The sequence below is a fragment of the Anomaloglossus baeobatrachus genome, unplaced genomic scaffold (assembly GCF_048569485.1).
Source record: "Anomaloglossus baeobatrachus isolate aAnoBae1 unplaced genomic scaffold, aAnoBae1.hap1 Scaffold_985, whole genome shotgun sequence".
NCBI lineage: Eukaryota > Metazoa > Chordata > Amphibia > Anura > Aromobatidae > Anomaloglossus > Anomaloglossus baeobatrachus.
Genome location: NW_027445388.1, coordinates 1 through 18,122, shown reverse-complemented (window position 1 = coordinate 18,122; position 18,122 = coordinate 1). Strand labels below are relative to the sequence as shown.

General features: G+C 46.5%; 12 non-coding genes across 12 annotated transcripts; all 12 read left to right on the top strand.

The window, feature by feature from the left end:
- Window positions 1-538: 538 nt before the first annotated feature.
- LOC142289590 (U2 spliceosomal RNA) lies at window positions 539-729 on the top strand. The gene has a single exon (XR_012750052.1). It is a non-coding gene; the product is annotated as a U2 spliceosomal RNA (small nuclear RNA).
- A 1,387-nt stretch (window positions 730-2,116) lies between these two features.
- LOC142289589 (U2 spliceosomal RNA) lies at window positions 2,117-2,307 on the top strand. Its single transcript, XR_012750051.1, has one exon. It is a non-coding gene; the product is annotated as a U2 spliceosomal RNA (small nuclear RNA).
- A 1,387-nt stretch (window positions 2,308-3,694) lies between these two features.
- LOC142289588 (U2 spliceosomal RNA) lies at window positions 3,695-3,885 on the top strand. Its single transcript, XR_012750050.1, has one exon. It is a non-coding gene; the product is annotated as a U2 spliceosomal RNA (small nuclear RNA).
- Window positions 3,886-5,272: 1,387 nt separating this feature from the next.
- On the top strand, window positions 5,273-5,463 carry LOC142289587 (U2 spliceosomal RNA). Its single transcript, XR_012750049.1, has one exon. It is a non-coding gene; the product is annotated as a U2 spliceosomal RNA (small nuclear RNA).
- Window positions 5,464-6,850: 1,387 nt separating this feature from the next.
- Window positions 6,851-7,041, top strand: LOC142289586 (U2 spliceosomal RNA). Its single transcript, XR_012750048.1, has one exon. It is a non-coding gene; the product is annotated as a U2 spliceosomal RNA (small nuclear RNA).
- Window positions 7,042-8,428: 1,387 nt separating this feature from the next.
- On the top strand, window positions 8,429-8,619 carry LOC142289585 (U2 spliceosomal RNA). Its single transcript, XR_012750047.1, has one exon. It is a non-coding gene; the product is annotated as a U2 spliceosomal RNA (small nuclear RNA).
- Window positions 8,620-10,006: 1,387 nt separating this feature from the next.
- LOC142289584 (U2 spliceosomal RNA) lies at window positions 10,007-10,197 on the top strand. The gene has a single exon (XR_012750046.1). It is a non-coding gene; the product is annotated as a U2 spliceosomal RNA (small nuclear RNA).
- Window positions 10,198-11,584: 1,387 nt separating this feature from the next.
- LOC142289583 (U2 spliceosomal RNA) lies at window positions 11,585-11,775 on the top strand. The gene has a single exon (XR_012750045.1). It is a non-coding gene; the product is annotated as a U2 spliceosomal RNA (small nuclear RNA).
- A 1,388-nt stretch (window positions 11,776-13,163) lies between these two features.
- Window positions 13,164-13,354, top strand: LOC142289603 (U2 spliceosomal RNA). The gene has a single exon (XR_012750064.1). It is a non-coding gene; the product is annotated as a U2 spliceosomal RNA (small nuclear RNA).
- A 1,387-nt stretch (window positions 13,355-14,741) lies between these two features.
- LOC142289602 (U2 spliceosomal RNA) lies at window positions 14,742-14,932 on the top strand. Its single transcript, XR_012750063.1, has one exon. It is a non-coding gene; the product is annotated as a U2 spliceosomal RNA (small nuclear RNA).
- A 1,387-nt stretch (window positions 14,933-16,319) lies between these two features.
- LOC142289601 (U2 spliceosomal RNA) lies at window positions 16,320-16,510 on the top strand. Its single transcript, XR_012750062.1, has one exon. It is a non-coding gene; the product is annotated as a U2 spliceosomal RNA (small nuclear RNA).
- A 1,387-nt stretch (window positions 16,511-17,897) lies between these two features.
- On the top strand, window positions 17,898-18,088 carry LOC142289594 (U2 spliceosomal RNA). Its single transcript, XR_012750055.1, has one exon. It is a non-coding gene; the product is annotated as a U2 spliceosomal RNA (small nuclear RNA).
- Window positions 18,089-18,122: the final 34 nt, after the last annotated feature.

Below are 18,122 nucleotides of genomic sequence, written 5' to 3'. Positions count from 1 at the left end.
GCTGCCTAGAAAACAAGCTGCGCAGAAGAAGTTGTTCTTTGGGTGGGAGGGTGGGCTAGTGGAAGGAGGGGGCAATCTCTTTTTTTCCCGGGTGGTAGGGGGATGACAGGAGAAGGGAAGCGGGTGGTGAGAAAGGTACAGAGGGCAGGGTTTGGGGGCTGGGAAGGAAAGGGAAAAGATTAGGGTTTGGGGATGATGAAAGGGCTTTCTACGGGTAAGGATGGCAAAGGGTGGCAGTGACGGAAAGTCAGGCAACCTGTCCTGTCCGTCTTTTTGTATCGTGAATTGGAAAGACTGCAAGGGGGAGGGGAGTTGCTTGCGCCCTAAAGGAGGAGTTATTCAGATTCATTGCAGTGGGCGGCGGCTGCAAAACGCACCATTCTTCTTGTTTTGGCTCTGCAAAGCAGCCTTTTCAAGGGTTGGCTTGGGTGACAAAATGTCTTGTGTAGGCGTGGGTTTGTCTCCCTCTCGCTCTCTCTCCCTAAGATGTGTCCGGCATAGGCCAGGGTGCCACTCGAGGCCCAAACCAATTCTGGTTATCGCTTCTCGGCCTTTTGGCTAAGATCAAGTGTAGTATCTGTTCTTATCAGTTTAATATCTGATACGTCCCCTATCTGGGGACCATATATTAAATGGATTTTTAGAACAGGGAGATGGAAAAAGAGCTTGCTCTGTCCACTCCACGCATTGACCTGGTATTGCAGTACCTCCAGGAACGGTGCACCCCTTCTTAACCCAGTTTCCAAAAGCAGAACTCAATTCACCTGATTCATATTAGCCCGATTTAATGAATTGGAAGAAAGCATACGTCTTCATATGCACCTCAATTTGGCCCATTCACTTTTCACACTTCCTCCTTTTGTTTTTTATCTTTCACACTTTTGACTTTCTTTATTCATCCAAATAGCAAACTCATCACCACTCAACCTGACCAACTCGGCTATGTCCCCGTGCTGCAGTTCTCTGTCTTATCTAGATCATTTGCAATTGAATGGAATAGATCCCTTTTGGACAAAGTGGATTCACCTGCTGCTGCAGTGACCACAGGTGTGATAACATCTAGAATTGGCATCTGGTGCGATCTCTCCGCTTCCACTCCAAAGAAAGTTACCTGTTTATTCCTATCATGCATTGGTTTTTGGGGTTTTCTTTGAGTAATGATGATCTCTTTAGTAGTCTGTTGGCGCCCTCTCCTGGAGGAATAGTTTGCTTGCTCTTGGACATTCTAAAAGAGAGGTCATGATAGACATTGAGCTTCTGAGCTCAATTGGGGACAGTCATGGGTGATGAATGTTTGCAACCTACTGCGAAGCCTCATACCGCAATATAAGGAACGTCAAATACTAAGAAAGGGCGGCCTATGAAAGAATTACTACTTTCAATAAGTACACTTAAACGGCTAATTGGGAATAGAAAAACTGTAAAAAGCCCTCTGAGAAAGCCCCCCTCTAACCTTTGATAGTAAGCTTTTCTGTAGTCTGCCTGTTGATGTATTTTCCGTTTGAACTGTGCACAACATGAAGAGACGGAACACTGGCGGCTTGTCACAATGCCCCCCGATGACATCACAATAGCGCTGCTGCCTAGAAAACAAGCTGCGCAGAAGAAGTTGTTCTTTGGGTGGGAGGGTGGGCTAGTGGAAGGAGGGGGCAATCTCTTTTTTTCCCGGGTGGTAGGGGGATGACAGGAGAAGGGAAGCGGGTGGTGAGAAAGGTACAGAGGGCAGGGTTTGGGGGCTGGGAAGGAAAGGGAAAAGATTAGGGTTTGGGGATGATGAAAGGGCTTTCTACGGGTAAGGATGGCAAAGGGTGGCAGTGACGGAAAGTCAGGCAACCTGTCCTGTCCGTCTTTTTGTATCGTGAATTGGAAAGACTGCAAGGGGGAGGGGAGTTGCTTGCGCCCTAAAGGAGGAGTTATTCAGATTCATTGCAGTGGGCGGCGGCTGCAAAACGCACCATTCTTCTTGTTTTGGCTCTGCAAAGCAGCCTTTTCAAGGGTTGGCTTGGGTGACAAAATGTCTTGTGTAGGCGTGGGTTTGTCTCCCTCTCGCTCTCTCTCCCTAAGATGTGTCCGGCATAGGCCAGGGTGCCACTCGAGGCCCAAACCAATTCTGGTTATCGCTTCTCGGCCTTTTGGCTAAGATCAAGTGTAGTATCTGTTCTTATCAGTTTAATATCTGATACGTCCCCTATCTGGGGACCATATATTAAATGGATTTTTAGAACAGGGAGATGGAAAAAGAGCTTGCTCTGTCCACTCCACGCATTGACCTGGTATTGCAGTACCTCCAGGAACGGTGCACCCCTTCTTAACCCAGTTTCCAAAAGCAGAACTCAATTCACCTGATTCATATTAGCCCGATTTAATGAATTGGAAGAAAGCATACGTCTTCATATGCACCTCAATTTGGCCCATTCACTTTTCACACTTCCTCCTTTTGTTTTTTATCTTTCACACTTTTGACTTTCTTTATTCATCCAAATAGCAAACTCATCACCACTCAACCTGACCAACTCGGCTATGTCCCCGTGCTGCAGTTCTCTGTCTTATCTAGATCATTTGCAATTGAATGGAATAGATCCCTTTTGGACAAAGTGGATTCACCTGCTGCTGCAGTGACCACAGGTGTGATAACATCTAGAATTGGCATCTGGTGCGATCTCTCCGCTTCCACTCCAAAGAAAGTTACCTGTTTATTCCTATCATGCATTGGTTTTTGGGGTTTTCTTTGAGTAATGATGATCTCTTTAGTAGTCTGTTGGCGCCCTCTCCTGGAGGAATAGTTTGCTTGCTCTTGGACATTCTAAAAGAGAGGTCATGATAGACATTGAGCTTCTGAGCTCAATTGGGGACAGTCATGGGTGATGAATGTTTGCAACCTACTGCGAAGCCTCATACCGCAATATAAGGAACGTCAAATACTAAGAAAGGGCGGCCTATGAAAGAATTACTACTTTCAATAAGTACACTTAAACGGCTAATTGGGAATAGAAAAACTGTAAAAAGCCCTCTGAGAAAGCCCCCCTCTAACCTTTGATAGTAAGCTTTTCTGTAGTCTGCCTGTTGATGTATTTTCCGTTTGAACTGTGCACAACATGAAGAGACGGAACACTGGCGGCTTGTCACAATGCCCCCCGATGACATCACAATAGCGCTGCTGCCTAGAAAACAAGCTGCGCAGAAGAAGTTGTTCTTTGGGTGGGAGGGTGGGCTAGTGGAAGGAGGGGGCAATCTCTTTTTTTCCCGGGTGGTAGGGGGATGACAGGAGAAGGGAAGCGGGTGGTGAGAAAGGTACAGAGGGCAGGGTTTGGGGGCTGGGAAGGAAAGGGAAAAGATTAGGGTTTGGGGATGATGAAAGGGCTTTCTACGGGTAAGGATGGCAAAGGGTGGCAGTGACGGAAAGTCAGGCAACCTGTCCTGTCCGTCTTTTTGTATCGTGAATTGGAAAGACTGCAAGGGGGAGGGGAGTTGCTTGCGCCCTAAAGGAGGAGTTATTCAGATTCATTGCAGTGGGCGGCGGCTGCAAAACGCACCATTCTTCTTGTTTTGGCTCTGCAAAGCAGCCTTTTCAAGGGTTGGCTTGGGTGACAAAATGTCTTGTGTAGGCGTGGGTTTGTCTCCCTCTCGCTCTCTCTCCCTAAGATGTGTCCGGCATAGGCCAGGGTGCCACTCGAGGCCCAAACCAATTCTGGTTATCGCTTCTCGGCCTTTTGGCTAAGATCAAGTGTAGTATCTGTTCTTATCAGTTTAATATCTGATACGTCCCCTATCTGGGGACCATATATTAAATGGATTTTTAGAACAGGGAGATGGAAAAAGAGCTTGCTCTGTCCACTCCACGCATTGACCTGGTATTGCAGTACCTCCAGGAACGGTGCACCCCTTCTTAACCCAGTTTCCAAAAGCAGAACTCAATTCACCTGATTCATATTAGCCCGATTTAATGAATTGGAAGAAAGCATACGTCTTCATATGCACCTCAATTTGGCCCATTCACTTTTCACACTTCCTCCTTTTGTTTTTTATCTTTCACACTTTTGACTTTCTTTATTCATCCAAATAGCAAACTCATCACCACTCAACCTGACCAACTCGGCTATGTCCCCGTGCTGCAGTTCTCTGTCTTATCTAGATCATTTGCAATTGAATGGAATAGATCCCTTTTGGACAAAGTGGATTCACCTGCTGCTGCAGTGACCACAGGTGTGATAACATCTAGAATTGGCATCTGGTGCGATCTCTCCGCTTCCACTCCAAAGAAAGTTACCTGTTTATTCCTATCATGCATTGGTTTTTGGGGTTTTCTTTGAGTAATGATGATCTCTTTAGTAGTCTGTTGGCGCCCTCTCCTGGAGGAATAGTTTGCTTGCTCTTGGACATTCTAAAAGAGAGGTCATGATAGACATTGAGCTTCTGAGCTCAATTGGGGACAGTCATGGGTGATGAATGTTTGCAACCTACTGCGAAGCCTCATACCGCAATATAAGGAACGTCAAATACTAAGAAAGGGCGGCCTATGAAAGAATTACTACTTTCAATAAGTACACTTAAACGGCTAATTGGGAATAGAAAAACTGTAAAAAGCCCTCTGAGAAAGCCCCCCTCTAACCTTTGATAGTAAGCTTTTCTGTAGTCTGCCTGTTGATGTATTTTCCGTTTGAACTGTGCACAACATGAAGAGACGGAACACTGGCGGCTTGTCACAATGCCCCCCGATGACATCACAATAGCGCTGCTGCCTAGAAAACAAGCTGCGCAGAAGAAGTTGTTCTTTGGGTGGGAGGGTGGGCTAGTGGAAGGAGGGGGCAATCTCTTTTTTTCCCGGGTGGTAGGGGGATGACAGGAGAAGGGAAGCGGGTGGTGAGAAAGGTACAGAGGGCAGGGTTTGGGGGCTGGGAAGGAAAGGGAAAAGATTAGGGTTTGGGGATGATGAAAGGGCTTTCTACGGGTAAGGATGGCAAAGGGTGGCAGTGACGGAAAGTCAGGCAACCTGTCCTGTCCGTCTTTTTGTATCGTGAATTGGAAAGACTGCAAGGGGGAGGGGAGTTGCTTGCGCCCTAAAGGAGGAGTTATTCAGATTCATTGCAGTGGGCGGCGGCTGCAAAACGCACCATTCTTCTTGTTTTGGCTCTGCAAAGCAGCCTTTTCAAGGGTTGGCTTGGGTGACAAAATGTCTTGTGTAGGCGTGGGTTTGTCTCCCTCTCGCTCTCTCTCCCTAAGATGTGTCCGGCATAGGCCAGGGTGCCACTCGAGGCCCAAACCAATTCTGGTTATCGCTTCTCGGCCTTTTGGCTAAGATCAAGTGTAGTATCTGTTCTTATCAGTTTAATATCTGATACGTCCCCTATCTGGGGACCATATATTAAATGGATTTTTAGAACAGGGAGATGGAAAAAGAGCTTGCTCTGTCCACTCCACGCATTGACCTGGTATTGCAGTACCTCCAGGAACGGTGCACCCCTTCTTAACCCAGTTTCCAAAAGCAGAACTCAATTCACCTGATTCATATTAGCCCGATTTAATGAATTGGAAGAAAGCATACGTCTTCATATGCACCTCAATTTGGCCCATTCACTTTTCACACTTCCTCCTTTTGTTTTTTATCTTTCACACTTTTGACTTTCTTTATTCATCCAAATAGCAAACTCATCACCACTCAACCTGACCAACTCGGCTATGTCCCCGTGCTGCAGTTCTCTGTCTTATCTAGATCATTTGCAATTGAATGGAATAGATCCCTTTTGGACAAAGTGGATTCACCTGCTGCTGCAGTGACCACAGGTGTGATAACATCTAGAATTGGCATCTGGTGCGATCTCTCCGCTTCCACTCCAAAGAAAGTTACCTGTTTATTCCTATCATGCATTGGTTTTTGGGGTTTTCTTTGAGTAATGATGATCTCTTTAGTAGTCTGTTGGCGCCCTCTCCTGGAGGAATAGTTTGCTTGCTCTTGGACATTCTAAAAGAGAGGTCATGATAGACATTGAGCTTCTGAGCTCAATTGGGGACAGTCATGGGTGATGAATGTTTGCAACCTACTGCGAAGCCTCATACCGCAATATAAGGAACGTCAAATACTAAGAAAGGGCGGCCTATGAAAGAATTACTACTTTCAATAAGTACACTTAAACGGCTAATTGGGAATAGAAAAACTGTAAAAAGCCCTCTGAGAAAGCCCCCCTCTAACCTTTGATAGTAAGCTTTTCTGTAGTCTGCCTGTTGATGTATTTTCCGTTTGAACTGTGCACAACATGAAGAGACGGAACACTGGCGGCTTGTCACAATGCCCCCCGATGACATCACAATAGCGCTGCTGCCTAGAAAACAAGCTGCGCAGAAGAAGTTGTTCTTTGGGTGGGAGGGTGGGCTAGTGGAAGGAGGGGGCAATCTCTTTTTTTCCCGGGTGGTAGGGGGATGACAGGAGAAGGGAAGCGGGTGGTGAGAAAGGTACAGAGGGCAGGGTTTGGGGGCTGGGAAGGAAAGGGAAAAGATTAGGGTTTGGGGATGATGAAAGGGCTTTCTACGGGTAAGGATGGCAAAGGGTGGCAGTGACGGAAAGTCAGGCAACCTGTCCTGTCCGTCTTTTTGTATCGTGAATTGGAAAGACTGCAAGGGGGAGGGGAGTTGCTTGCGCCCTAAAGGAGGAGTTATTCAGATTCATTGCAGTGGGCGGCGGCTGCAAAACGCACCATTCTTCTTGTTTTGGCTCTGCAAAGCAGCCTTTTCAAGGGTTGGCTTGGGTGACAAAATGTCTTGTGTAGGCGTGGGTTTGTCTCCCTCTCGCTCTCTCTCCCTAAGATGTGTCCGGCATAGGCCAGGGTGCCACTCGAGGCCCAAACCAATTCTGGTTATCGCTTCTCGGCCTTTTGGCTAAGATCAAGTGTAGTATCTGTTCTTATCAGTTTAATATCTGATACGTCCCCTATCTGGGGACCATATATTAAATGGATTTTTAGAACAGGGAGATGGAAAAAGAGCTTGCTCTGTCCACTCCACGCATTGACCTGGTATTGCAGTACCTCCAGGAACGGTGCACCCCTTCTTAACCCAGTTTCCAAAAGCAGAACTCAATTCACCTGATTCATATTAGCCCGATTTAATGAATTGGAAGAAAGCATACGTCTTCATATGCACCTCAATTTGGCCCATTCACTTTTCACACTTCCTCCTTTTGTTTTTTATCTTTCACACTTTTGACTTTCTTTATTCATCCAAATAGCAAACTCATCACCACTCAACCTGACCAACTCGGCTATGTCCCCGTGCTGCAGTTCTCTGTCTTATCTAGATCATTTGCAATTGAATGGAATAGATCCCTTTTGGACAAAGTGGATTCACCTGCTGCTGCAGTGACCACAGGTGTGATAACATCTAGAATTGGCATCTGGTGCGATCTCTCCGCTTCCACTCCAAAGAAAGTTACCTGTTTATTCCTATCATGCATTGGTTTTTGGGGTTTTCTTTGAGTAATGATGATCTCTTTAGTAGTCTGTTGGCGCCCTCTCCTGGAGGAATAGTTTGCTTGCTCTTGGACATTCTAAAAGAGAGGTCATGATAGACATTGAGCTTCTGAGCTCAATTGGGGACAGTCATGGGTGATGAATGTTTGCAACCTACTGCGAAGCCTCATACCGCAATATAAGGAACGTCAAATACTAAGAAAGGGCGGCCTATGAAAGAATTACTACTTTCAATAAGTACACTTAAACGGCTAATTGGGAATAGAAAAACTGTAAAAAGCCCTCTGAGAAAGCCCCCCTCTAACCTTTGATAGTAAGCTTTTCTGTAGTCTGCCTGTTGATGTATTTTCCGTTTGAACTGTGCACAACATGAAGAGACGGAACACTGGCGGCTTGTCACAATGCCCCCCGATGACATCACAATAGCGCTGCTGCCTAGAAAACAAGCTGCGCAGAAGAAGTTGTTCTTTGGGTGGGAGGGTGGGCTAGTGGAAGGAGGGGGCAATCTCTTTTTTTCCCGGGTGGTAGGGGGATGACAGGAGAAGGGAAGCGGGTGGTGAGAAAGGTACAGAGGGCAGGGTTTGGGGGCTGGGAAGGAAAGGGAAAAGATTAGGGTTTGGGGATGATGAAAGGGCTTTCTACGGGTAAGGATGGCAAAGGGTGGCAGTGACGGAAAGTCAGGCAACCTGTCCTGTCCGTCTTTTTGTATCGTGAATTGGAAAGACTGCAAGGGGGAGGGGAGTTGCTTGCGCCCTAAAGGAGGAGTTATTCAGATTCATTGCAGTGGGCGGCGGCTGCAAAACGCACCATTCTTCTTGTTTTGGCTCTGCAAAGCAGCCTTTTCAAGGGTTGGCTTGGGTGACAAAATGTCTTGTGTAGGCGTGGGTTTGTCTCCCTCTCGCTCTCTCTCCCTAAGATGTGTCCGGCATAGGCCAGGGTGCCACTCGAGGCCCAAACCAATTCTGGTTATCGCTTCTCGGCCTTTTGGCTAAGATCAAGTGTAGTATCTGTTCTTATCAGTTTAATATCTGATACGTCCCCTATCTGGGGACCATATATTAAATGGATTTTTAGAACAGGGAGATGGAAAAAGAGCTTGCTCTGTCCACTCCACGCATTGACCTGGTATTGCAGTACCTCCAGGAACGGTGCACCCCTTCTTAACCCAGTTTCCAAAAGCAGAACTCAATTCACCTGATTCATATTAGCCCGATTTAATGAATTGGAAGAAAGCATACGTCTTCATATGCACCTCAATTTGGCCCATTCACTTTTCACACTTCCTCCTTTTGTTTTTTATCTTTCACACTTTTGACTTTCTTTATTCATCCAAATAGCAAACTCATCACCACTCAACCTGACCAACTCGGCTATGTCCCCGTGCTGCAGTTCTCTGTCTTATCTAGATCATTTGCAATTGAATGGAATAGATCCCTTTTGGACAAAGTGGATTCACCTGCTGCTGCAGTGACCACAGGTGTGATAACATCTAGAATTGGCATCTGGTGCGATCTCTCCGCTTCCACTCCAAAGAAAGTTACCTGTTTATTCCTATCATGCATTGGTTTTTGGGGTTTTCTTTGAGTAATGATGATCTCTTTAGTAGTCTGTTGGCGCCCTCTCCTGGAGGAATAGTTTGCTTGCTCTTGGACATTCTAAAAGAGAGGTCATGATAGACATTGAGCTTCTGAGCTCAATTGGGGACAGTCATGGGTGATGAATGTTTGCAACCTACTGCGAAGCCTCATACCGCAATATAAGGAACGTCAAATACTAAGAAAGGGCGGCCTATGAAAGAATTACTACTTTCAATAAGTACACTTAAACGGCTAATTGGGAATAGAAAAACTGTAAAAAGCCCTCTGAGAAAGCCCCCCTCTAACCTTTGATAGTAAGCTTTTCTGTAGTCTGCCTGTTGATGTATTTTCCGTTTGAACTGTGCACAACATGAAGAGACGGAACACTGGCGGCTTGTCACAATGCCCCCCGATGACATCACAATAGCGCTGCTGCCTAGAAAACAAGCTGCGCAGAAGAAGTTGTTCTTTGGGTGGGAGGGTGGGCTAGTGGAAGGAGGGGGCAATCTCTTTTTTTCCCGGGTGGTAGGGGGATGACAGGAGAAGGGAAGCGGGTGGTGAGAAAGGTACAGAGGGCAGGGTTTGGGGGCTGGGAAGGAAAGGGAAAAGATTAGGGTTTGGGGATGATGAAAGGGCTTTCTACGGGTAAGGATGGCAAAGGGTGGCAGTGACGGAAAGTCAGGCAACCTGTCCTGTCCGTCTTTTTGTATCGTGAATTGGAAAGACTGCAAGGGGGAGGGGAGTTGCTTGCGCCCTAAAGGAGGAGTTATTCAGATTCATTGCAGTGGGCGGCGGCTGCAAAACGCACCATTCTTCTTGTTTTGGCTCTGCAAAGCAGCCTTTTCAAGGGTTGGCTTGGGTGACAAAATGTCTTGTGTAGGCGTGGGTTTGTCTCCCTCTCGCTCTCTCTCCCTAAGATGTGTCCGGCATAGGCCAGGGTGCCACTCGAGGCCCAAACCAATTCTGGTTATCGCTTCTCGGCCTTTTGGCTAAGATCAAGTGTAGTATCTGTTCTTATCAGTTTAATATCTGATACGTCCCCTATCTGGGGACCATATATTAAATGGATTTTTAGAACAGGGAGATGGAAAAAGAGCTTGCTCTGTCCACTCCACGCATTGACCTGGTATTGCAGTACCTCCAGGAACGGTGCACCCCTTCTTAACCCAGTTTCCAAAAGCAGAACTCAATTCACCTGATTCATATTAGCCCGATTTAATGAATTGGAAGAAAGCATACGTCTTCATATGCACCTCAATTTGGCCCATTCACTTTTCACACTTCCTCCTTTTGTTTTTTATCTTTCACACTTTTGACTTTCTTTATTCATCCAAATAGCAAACTCATCACCACTCAACCTGACCAACTCGGCTATGTCCCCGTGCTGCAGTTCTCTGTCTTATCTAGATCATTTGCAATTGAATGGAATAGATCCCTTTTGGACAAAGTGGATTCACCTGCTGCTGCAGTGACCACAGGTGTGATAACATCTAGAATTGGCATCTGGTGCGATCTCTCCGCTTCCACTCCAAAGAAAGTTACCTGTTTATTCCTATCATGCATTGGTTTTTGGGGTTTTCTTTGAGTAATGATGATCTCTTTAGTAGTCTGTTGGCGCCCTCTCCTGGAGGAATAGTTTGCTTGCTCTTGGACATTCTAAAAGAGAGGTCATGATAGACATTGAGCTTCTGAGCTCAATTGGGGACAGTCATGGGTGATGAATGTTTGCAACCTACTGCGAAGCCTCATACCGCAATATAAGGAACGTCAAATACTAAGAAAGGGCGGCCTATGAAAGAATTACTACTTTCAATAAGTACACTTAAACGGCTAATTGGGAATAGAAAAACTGTAAAAAGCCCTCTGAGAAAGCCCCCCTCTAACCTTTGATAGTAAGCTTTTCTGTAGTCTGCCTGTTGATGTATTTTCCGTTTGAACTGTGCACAACATGAAGAGACGGAACACTGGCGGCTTGTCACAATGCCCCCCGATGACATCACAATAGCGCTGCTGCCTAGAAAACAAGCTGCGCAGAAGAAGTTGTTCTTTGGGTGGGAGGGTGGGCTAGTGGAAGGAGGGGGCAATCTCTTTTTTTCCCGGGTGGTAGGGGGATGACAGGAGAAGGGAAGCGGGTGGTGAGAAAGGTACAGAGGGCAGGGTTTGGGGGCTGGGAAGGAAAGGGAAAAGATTAGGGTTTGGGGATGATGAAAGGGCTTTCTACGGGTAAGGATGGCAAAGGGTGGCAGTGACGGAAAGTCAGGCAACCTGTCCTGTCCGTCTTTTTGTATCGTGAATTGGAAAGACTGCAAGGGGGAGGGGAGTTGCTTGCGCCCTAAAGGAGGAGTTATTCAGATTCATTGCAGTGGGCGGCGGCTGCAAAACGCACCATTCTTCTTGTTTTGGCTCTGCAAAGCAGCCTTTTCAAGGGTTGGCTTGGGTGACAAAATGTCTTGTGTAGGCGTGGGTTTGTCTCCCTCTCGCTCTCTCTCCCTAAGATGTGTCCGGCATAGGCCAGGGTGCCACTCGAGGCCCAAACCAATTCTGGTTATCGCTTCTCGGCCTTTTGGCTAAGATCAAGTGTAGTATCTGTTCTTATCAGTTTAATATCTGATACGTCCCCTATCTGGGGACCATATATTAAATGGATTTTTAGAACAGGGAGATGGAAAAAGAGCTTGCTCTGTCCACTCCACGCATTGACCTGGTATTGCAGTACCTCCAGGAACGGTGCACCCCTTCTTAACCCAGTTTCCAAAAGCAGAACTCAATTCACCTGATTCATATTAGCCCGATTTAATGAATTGGAAGAAAGCATACGTCTTCATATGCACCTCAATTTGGCCCATTCACTTTTCACACTTCCTCCTTTTGTTTTTTATCTTTCACACTTTTGACTTTCTTTATTCATCCAAATAGCAAACTCATCACCACTCAACCTGACCAACTCGGCTATGTCCCCGTGCTGCAGTTCTCTGTCTTATCTAGATCATTTGCAATTGAATGGAATAGATCCCTTTTGGACAAAGTGGATTCACCTGCTGCTGCAGTGACCACAGGTGTGATAACATCTAGAATTGGCATCTGGTGCGATCTCTCCGCTTCCACTCCAAAGAAAGTTACCTGTTTATTCCTATCATGCATTGGTTTTTGGGGTTTTCTTTGAGTAATGATGATCTCTTTAGTAGTCTGTTGGCGCCCTCTCCTGGAGGAATAGTTTGCTTGCTCTTGGACATTCTAAAAGAGAGGTCATGATAGACATTGAGCTTCTGAGCTCAATTGGGGACAGTCATGGGTGATGAATGTTTGCAACCTACTGCGAAGCCTCATACCGCAATATAAGGAACGTCAAATACTAAGAAAGGGCGGCCTATGAAAGAATTACTACTTTCAATAAGTACACTTAAACGGCTAATTGGGAATAGAAAAACTGTAAAAAGCCCTCTGAGAAAGCCCCCCTCTAACCTTTGATAGTAAGCTTTTCTGTAGTCTGCCTGTTGATGTATTTTCCGTTTGAACTGTGCACAACATGAAGAGACGGAACACTGGCGGCTTGTCACAATGCCCCCCGATGACATCACAATAGCGCTGCTGCCTAGAAAACAAGCTGCGCAGAAGAAGTTGTTCTTTGGGTGGGAGGGTGGGCTAGTGGAAGGAGGGGGCAATCTCTTTTTTTCCCGGGTGGTAGGGGGATGACAGGAGAAGGGAAGCGCGGTGGTGAGAAAGGTACAGAGGGCAGGGTTTGGGGGCTGGGAAGGAAAGGGAAAAGATTAGGGTTTGGGGATGATGAAAGGGCTTTCTACGGGTAAGGATGGCAAAGGGTGGCAGTGACGGAAAGTCAGGCAACCTGTCCTGTCCGTCTTTTTGTATCGTGAATTGGAAAGACTGCAAGGGGGAGGGGAGTTGCTTGCGCCCTAAAGGAGGAGTTATTCAGATTCATTGCAGTGGGCGGCGGCTGCAAAACGCACCATTCTTCTTGTTTTGGCTCTGCAAAGCAGCCTTTTCAAGGGTTGGCTTGGGTGACAAAATGTCTTGTGTAGGCGTGGGTTTGTCTCCCTCTCGCTCTCTCTCCCTAAGATGTGTCCGGCATAGGCCAGGGTGCCACTCGAGGCCCAAACCAATTCTGGTTATCGCTTCTCGGCCTTTTGGCTAAGATCAAGTGTAGTATCTGTTCTTATCAGTTTAATATCTGATACGTCCCCTATCTGGGGACCATATATTAAATGGATTTTTAGAACAGGGAGATGGAAAAAGAGCTTGCTCTGTCCACTCCACGCATTGACCTGGTATTGCAGTACCTCCAGGAACGGTGCACCCCTTCTTAACCCAGTTTCCAAAAGCAGAACTCAATTCACCTGATTCATATTAGCCCGATTTAATGAATTGGAAGAAAGCATACGTCTTCATATGCACCTCAATTTGGCCCATTCACTTTTCACACTTCCTCCTTTTGTTTTTTATCTTTCACACTTTTGACTTTCTTTATTCATCCAAATAGCAAACTCATCACCACTCAACCTGACCAACTCGGCTATGTCCCCGTGCTGCAGTTCTCTGTCTTATCTAGATCATTTGCAATTGAATGGAATAGATCCCTTTTGGACAAAGTGGATTCACCTGCTGCTGCAGTGACCACAGGTGTGATAACATCTAGAATTGGCATCTGGTGCGATCTCTCCGCTTCCACTCCAAAGAAAGTTACCTGTTTATTCCTATCATGCATTGGTTTTTGGGGTTTTCTTTGAGTAATGATGATCTCTTTAGTAGTCTGTTGGCGCCCTCTCCTGGAGGAATAGTTTGCTTGCTCTTGGACATTCTAAAAGAGAGGTCATGATAGACATTGAGCTTCTGAGCTCAATTGGGGACAGTCATGGGTGATGAATGTTTGCAACCTACTGCGAAGCCTCATACCGCAATATAAGGAACGTCAAATACTAAGAAAGGGCGGCCTATGAAAGAATTACTACTTTCAATAAGTACACTTAAACGGCTAATTGGGAATAGAAAAACTGTAAAAAGCCCTCTGAGAAAGCCCCCCTCTAACCTTTGATAGTAAGCTTTTCTGTAGTCTGCCTGTTGATGTATTTTCCGTTTGAACTGTGCACAACATGAAGAGACGGAACACTGGCGGCTTGTCACAATGCCCCCCGATGACATCACAATAGCGCTGCTGCCTAGAAAACAAGCTGCGCAGAAGAAGTTGTTCTTTGGGTGGGAGGGTGGGCTAGTGGAAGGAGGGGGCAATCTCTTTTTTTCCCGGGTGGTAGGGGGATGACAGGAGAAGGGAAGCGGGTGGTGAGAAAGGTACAGAGGGCAGGGTTTGGGGGCTGGGAAGGAAAGGGAAAAGATTAGGGTTTGGGGATGATGAAAGGGCTTTCTACGGGTAAGGATGGCAAAGGGTGGCAGTGACGGAAAGTCAGGCAACCTGTCCTGTCCGTCTTTTTGTATCGTGAATTGGAAAGACTGCAAGGGGGAGGGGAGTTGCTTGCGCCCTAAAGGAGGAGTTATTCAGATTCATTGCAGTGGGCGGCGGCTGCAAAACGCACCATTCTTCTTGTTTTGGCTCTGCAAAGCAGCCTTTTCAAGGGTTGGCTTGGGTGACAAAATGTCTTGTGTAGGCGTGGGTTTGTCTCCCTCTCGCTCTCTCTCCCTAAGATGTGTCCGGCATAGGCCAGGGTGCCACTCGAGGCCCAAACCAATTCTGGTTATCGCTTCTCGGCCTTTTGGCTAAGATCAAGTGTAGTATCTGTTCTTATCAGTTTAATATCTGATACGTCCCCTATCTGGGGACCATATATTAAATGGATTTTTAGAACAGGGAGATGGAAAAAGAGCTTGCTCTGTCCACTCCACGCATTGACCTGGTATTGCAGTACCTCCAGGAACGGTGCACCCCTTCTTAACCCAGTTTCCAAAAGCAGAACTCAATTCACCTGATTCATATTAGCCCGATTTAATGAATTGGAAGAAAGCATACGTCTTCATATGCACCTCAATTTGGCCCATTCACTTTTCACACTTCCTCCTTTTGTTTTTTATCTTTCACACTTTTGACTTTCTTTATTCATCCAAATAGCAAACTCATCACCACTCAACCTGACCAACTCGGCTATGTCCCCGTGCTGCAGTTCTCTGTCTTATCTAGATCATTTGCAATTGAATGGAATAGATCCCTTTTGGACAAAGTGGATTCACCTGCTGCTGCAGTGACCACAGGTGTGATAACATCTAGAATTGGCATCTGGTGCGATCTCTCCGCTTCCACTCCAAAGAAAGTTACCTGTTTATTCCTATCATGCATTGGTTTTTGGGGTTTTCTTTGAGTAATGATGATCTCTTTAGTAGTCTGTTGGCGCCCTCTCCTGGAGGAATAGTTTGCTTGCTCTTGGACATTCTAAAAGAGAGGTCATGATAGACATTGAGCTTCTGAGCTCAATTGGGGACAGTCATGGGTGATGAATGTTTGCAACCTACTGCGAAGCCTCATACCGCAATATAAGGAACGTCAAATACTAAGAAAGGGCGGCCTATGAAAGAATTACTACTTTCAATAAGTACACTTAAACGGCTAATTGGGAATAGAAAAACTGTAAAAAGCCCTCTGAGAAAGCCCCCCTCTAACCTTTGATAGTAAGCTTTTCTGTAGTCTGCCTGTTGATGTATTTTCCGTTTGAACTGTGCACAACATGAAGAGACGGAACACTGGCGGCTTGTCACAATGCCCCCCGATGACATCACAATAGCGCTGCTGCCTAGAAAACAAGCTGCGCAGAAGAAGTTGTTCTTTGGGTGGGAGGGTGGGCTAGTGGAAGGAGGGGGCAATCTCTTTTTTTCCCGGGTGGTAGGGGGATGACAGGAGAAGGGAAGCGGGTGGTGAGAAAGGTACAGAGGGCAGGGTTTGGGGGCTGGGAAGGAAAGGGAAAAGATTAGGGTTTGGGGATGATGAAAGGGCTTTCTACGGGTAAGGATGGCAAAGGGTGGCAGTGACGGAAAGTCAGGCAACCTGTCCTGTCCGTCTTTTTGTATCGTGAATTGGAAAGACTGCAAGGGGGAGGGGAGTTGCTTGCGCCCTAAAGGAGGAGTTATTCAGATTCATTGCAGTGGGCGGCGGCTGCAAAACGCACCATTCTTCTTGTTTTGGCTCTGCAAAGCAGCCTTTTCAAGGGTTGGCTTGGGTGACAAAATGTCTTGTGTAGGCGTGGGTTTGTCTCCCTCTCGCTCTCTCTCCCTAAGATGTGTCCGGCATAGGCCAGGGTGCCACTCGAGGCCCAAACCAATTCTGGTTATCGCTTCTCGGCCTTTTGGCTAAGATCAAGTGTAGTATCTGTTCTTATCAGTTTAATATCTGATACGTCCCCTATCTGGGGACCATATATTAAATGGATTTTTAGAACAGGGAGATGGAAAAAGAGCTTGCTCTGTCCACTCCACGCATTGACCTGGTATTGCAGTACCTCCAGGAACGGTGCACCCCTTCTTAACCCAGTTTCCAAAAGCAGAACTCAATTCACCTGATTCATATTAGCCCGATTTAATGAATTGGAAGAAAGCATACGTCTTCATATGCACCTCAATTTGGCCCATTCACTTTTCACACTTCCTCCTTTTGTTTTTTATCTTTCACACTTTTGACTTTCTTTATTCATCCAAATAGCAAACTCATCACCACTCAACCTGACCAACTCGGCTATGTCCCCGTGCTGCAGTTCTCTGTCTTATCTAGATCATTTGCAATTGAATGGAATAGATCCCTTTTGGACAAAGTGGATTCACCTGCTGCTGCAGTGACCACAGGTGTGATAACATCTAGAATTGGCATCTGGTGCGATCTCTCCGCTTCCACTCCAAAGAAAGTTACCTGTTTATTCCTATCATGCATTGGTTTTTGGGGTTTTCTTTGAGTAATGATGATCTCTTTAGTAGTCTGTTGGCGCCCTCTCCTGGAGGAATAGTTTGCTTGCTCTTGGACATTCTAAAAGAGAGGTCATGATAGACATTGAGCTTCTGAGCTCAATTGGGGACAGTCATGGGTGATGAATGTTTGCAACCTACTGCGAAGCCTCATACCGCAATATAAGGAACGTCAAATACTAAGAAAGGGCGGCCTATGAAAGAATTACTACTTTCAATAAGTACACTTAAACGGCTAATTGGGAATAGAAAAACTGTAAAAAGCCCTCTGAGAAAGCCCCCCTCTAACCTTTGATAGTAAGCTTTTCTGTAGTCTGCCTGTTGATGTATTTTCCGTTTGAACTGTGCACAACATGAAGAGACGGAACACTGGCGGCTTGTCACAATGCCCCCCGATGACATCACAATAGCGCTGCTGCCTAGAAAACAAGCTGCGCAGAAGAAGTTGTTCTTTGGGTGGGAGGGTGGGCTAGTGGAAGGAGGGGGCAATCTCTTTTTTTCCCGGGTGGTAGGGGGATGACAGGAGAAGGGAAGCGGGTGGTGAGAAAGGTACAGAGGGCAGGGTTTGGGGGCTGGGAAGGAAAGGGAAAAGATTAGGGTTTGGGGATGATGAAAGGGCTTTCTACGGGTAAGGATGGCAAAGGGTGGCAGTGACGGAAAGTCAGGCAACCTGTCCTGTCCGTCTTTTTGTATCGTGAATTGGAAAGACTGCAAGGGGGAGGGGAGTTGCTTGCGCCCTAAAGGAGGAGTTATTCAGATTCATTGCAGTGGGCGGCGGCTGCAAAACGCACCATTCTTCTTGTTTTGGCTCTGCAAAGCAGCCTTTTCAAGGGTTGGCTTGGGTGACAAAATGTCTTGTGTAGGCGTGGGTTTGTCTCCCTCTCGCTCTCTCTCCCTAAGATGTGTCCGGCATAGGCCAGGGTGCCACTCGAGGCCCAAACCAATTCTGGTTATCGCTTCTCGGCCTTTTGGCTAAGATCAAGTGTAGTATCTGTTCTTATCAGTTTAATATCTGATACGTCCCCTATCTGGGGACCATATATTAAATGGATTTTTAGAACAGGGAGATGGAAAAAGAGCTTGCTCTGTCCACTCCACGCATTGACCTGGTATTGCAGTACCTCCAGGAACGGTGCACCCCTTCTTAACCCAGTTTCCAAAAGCAGAACTCAATTCA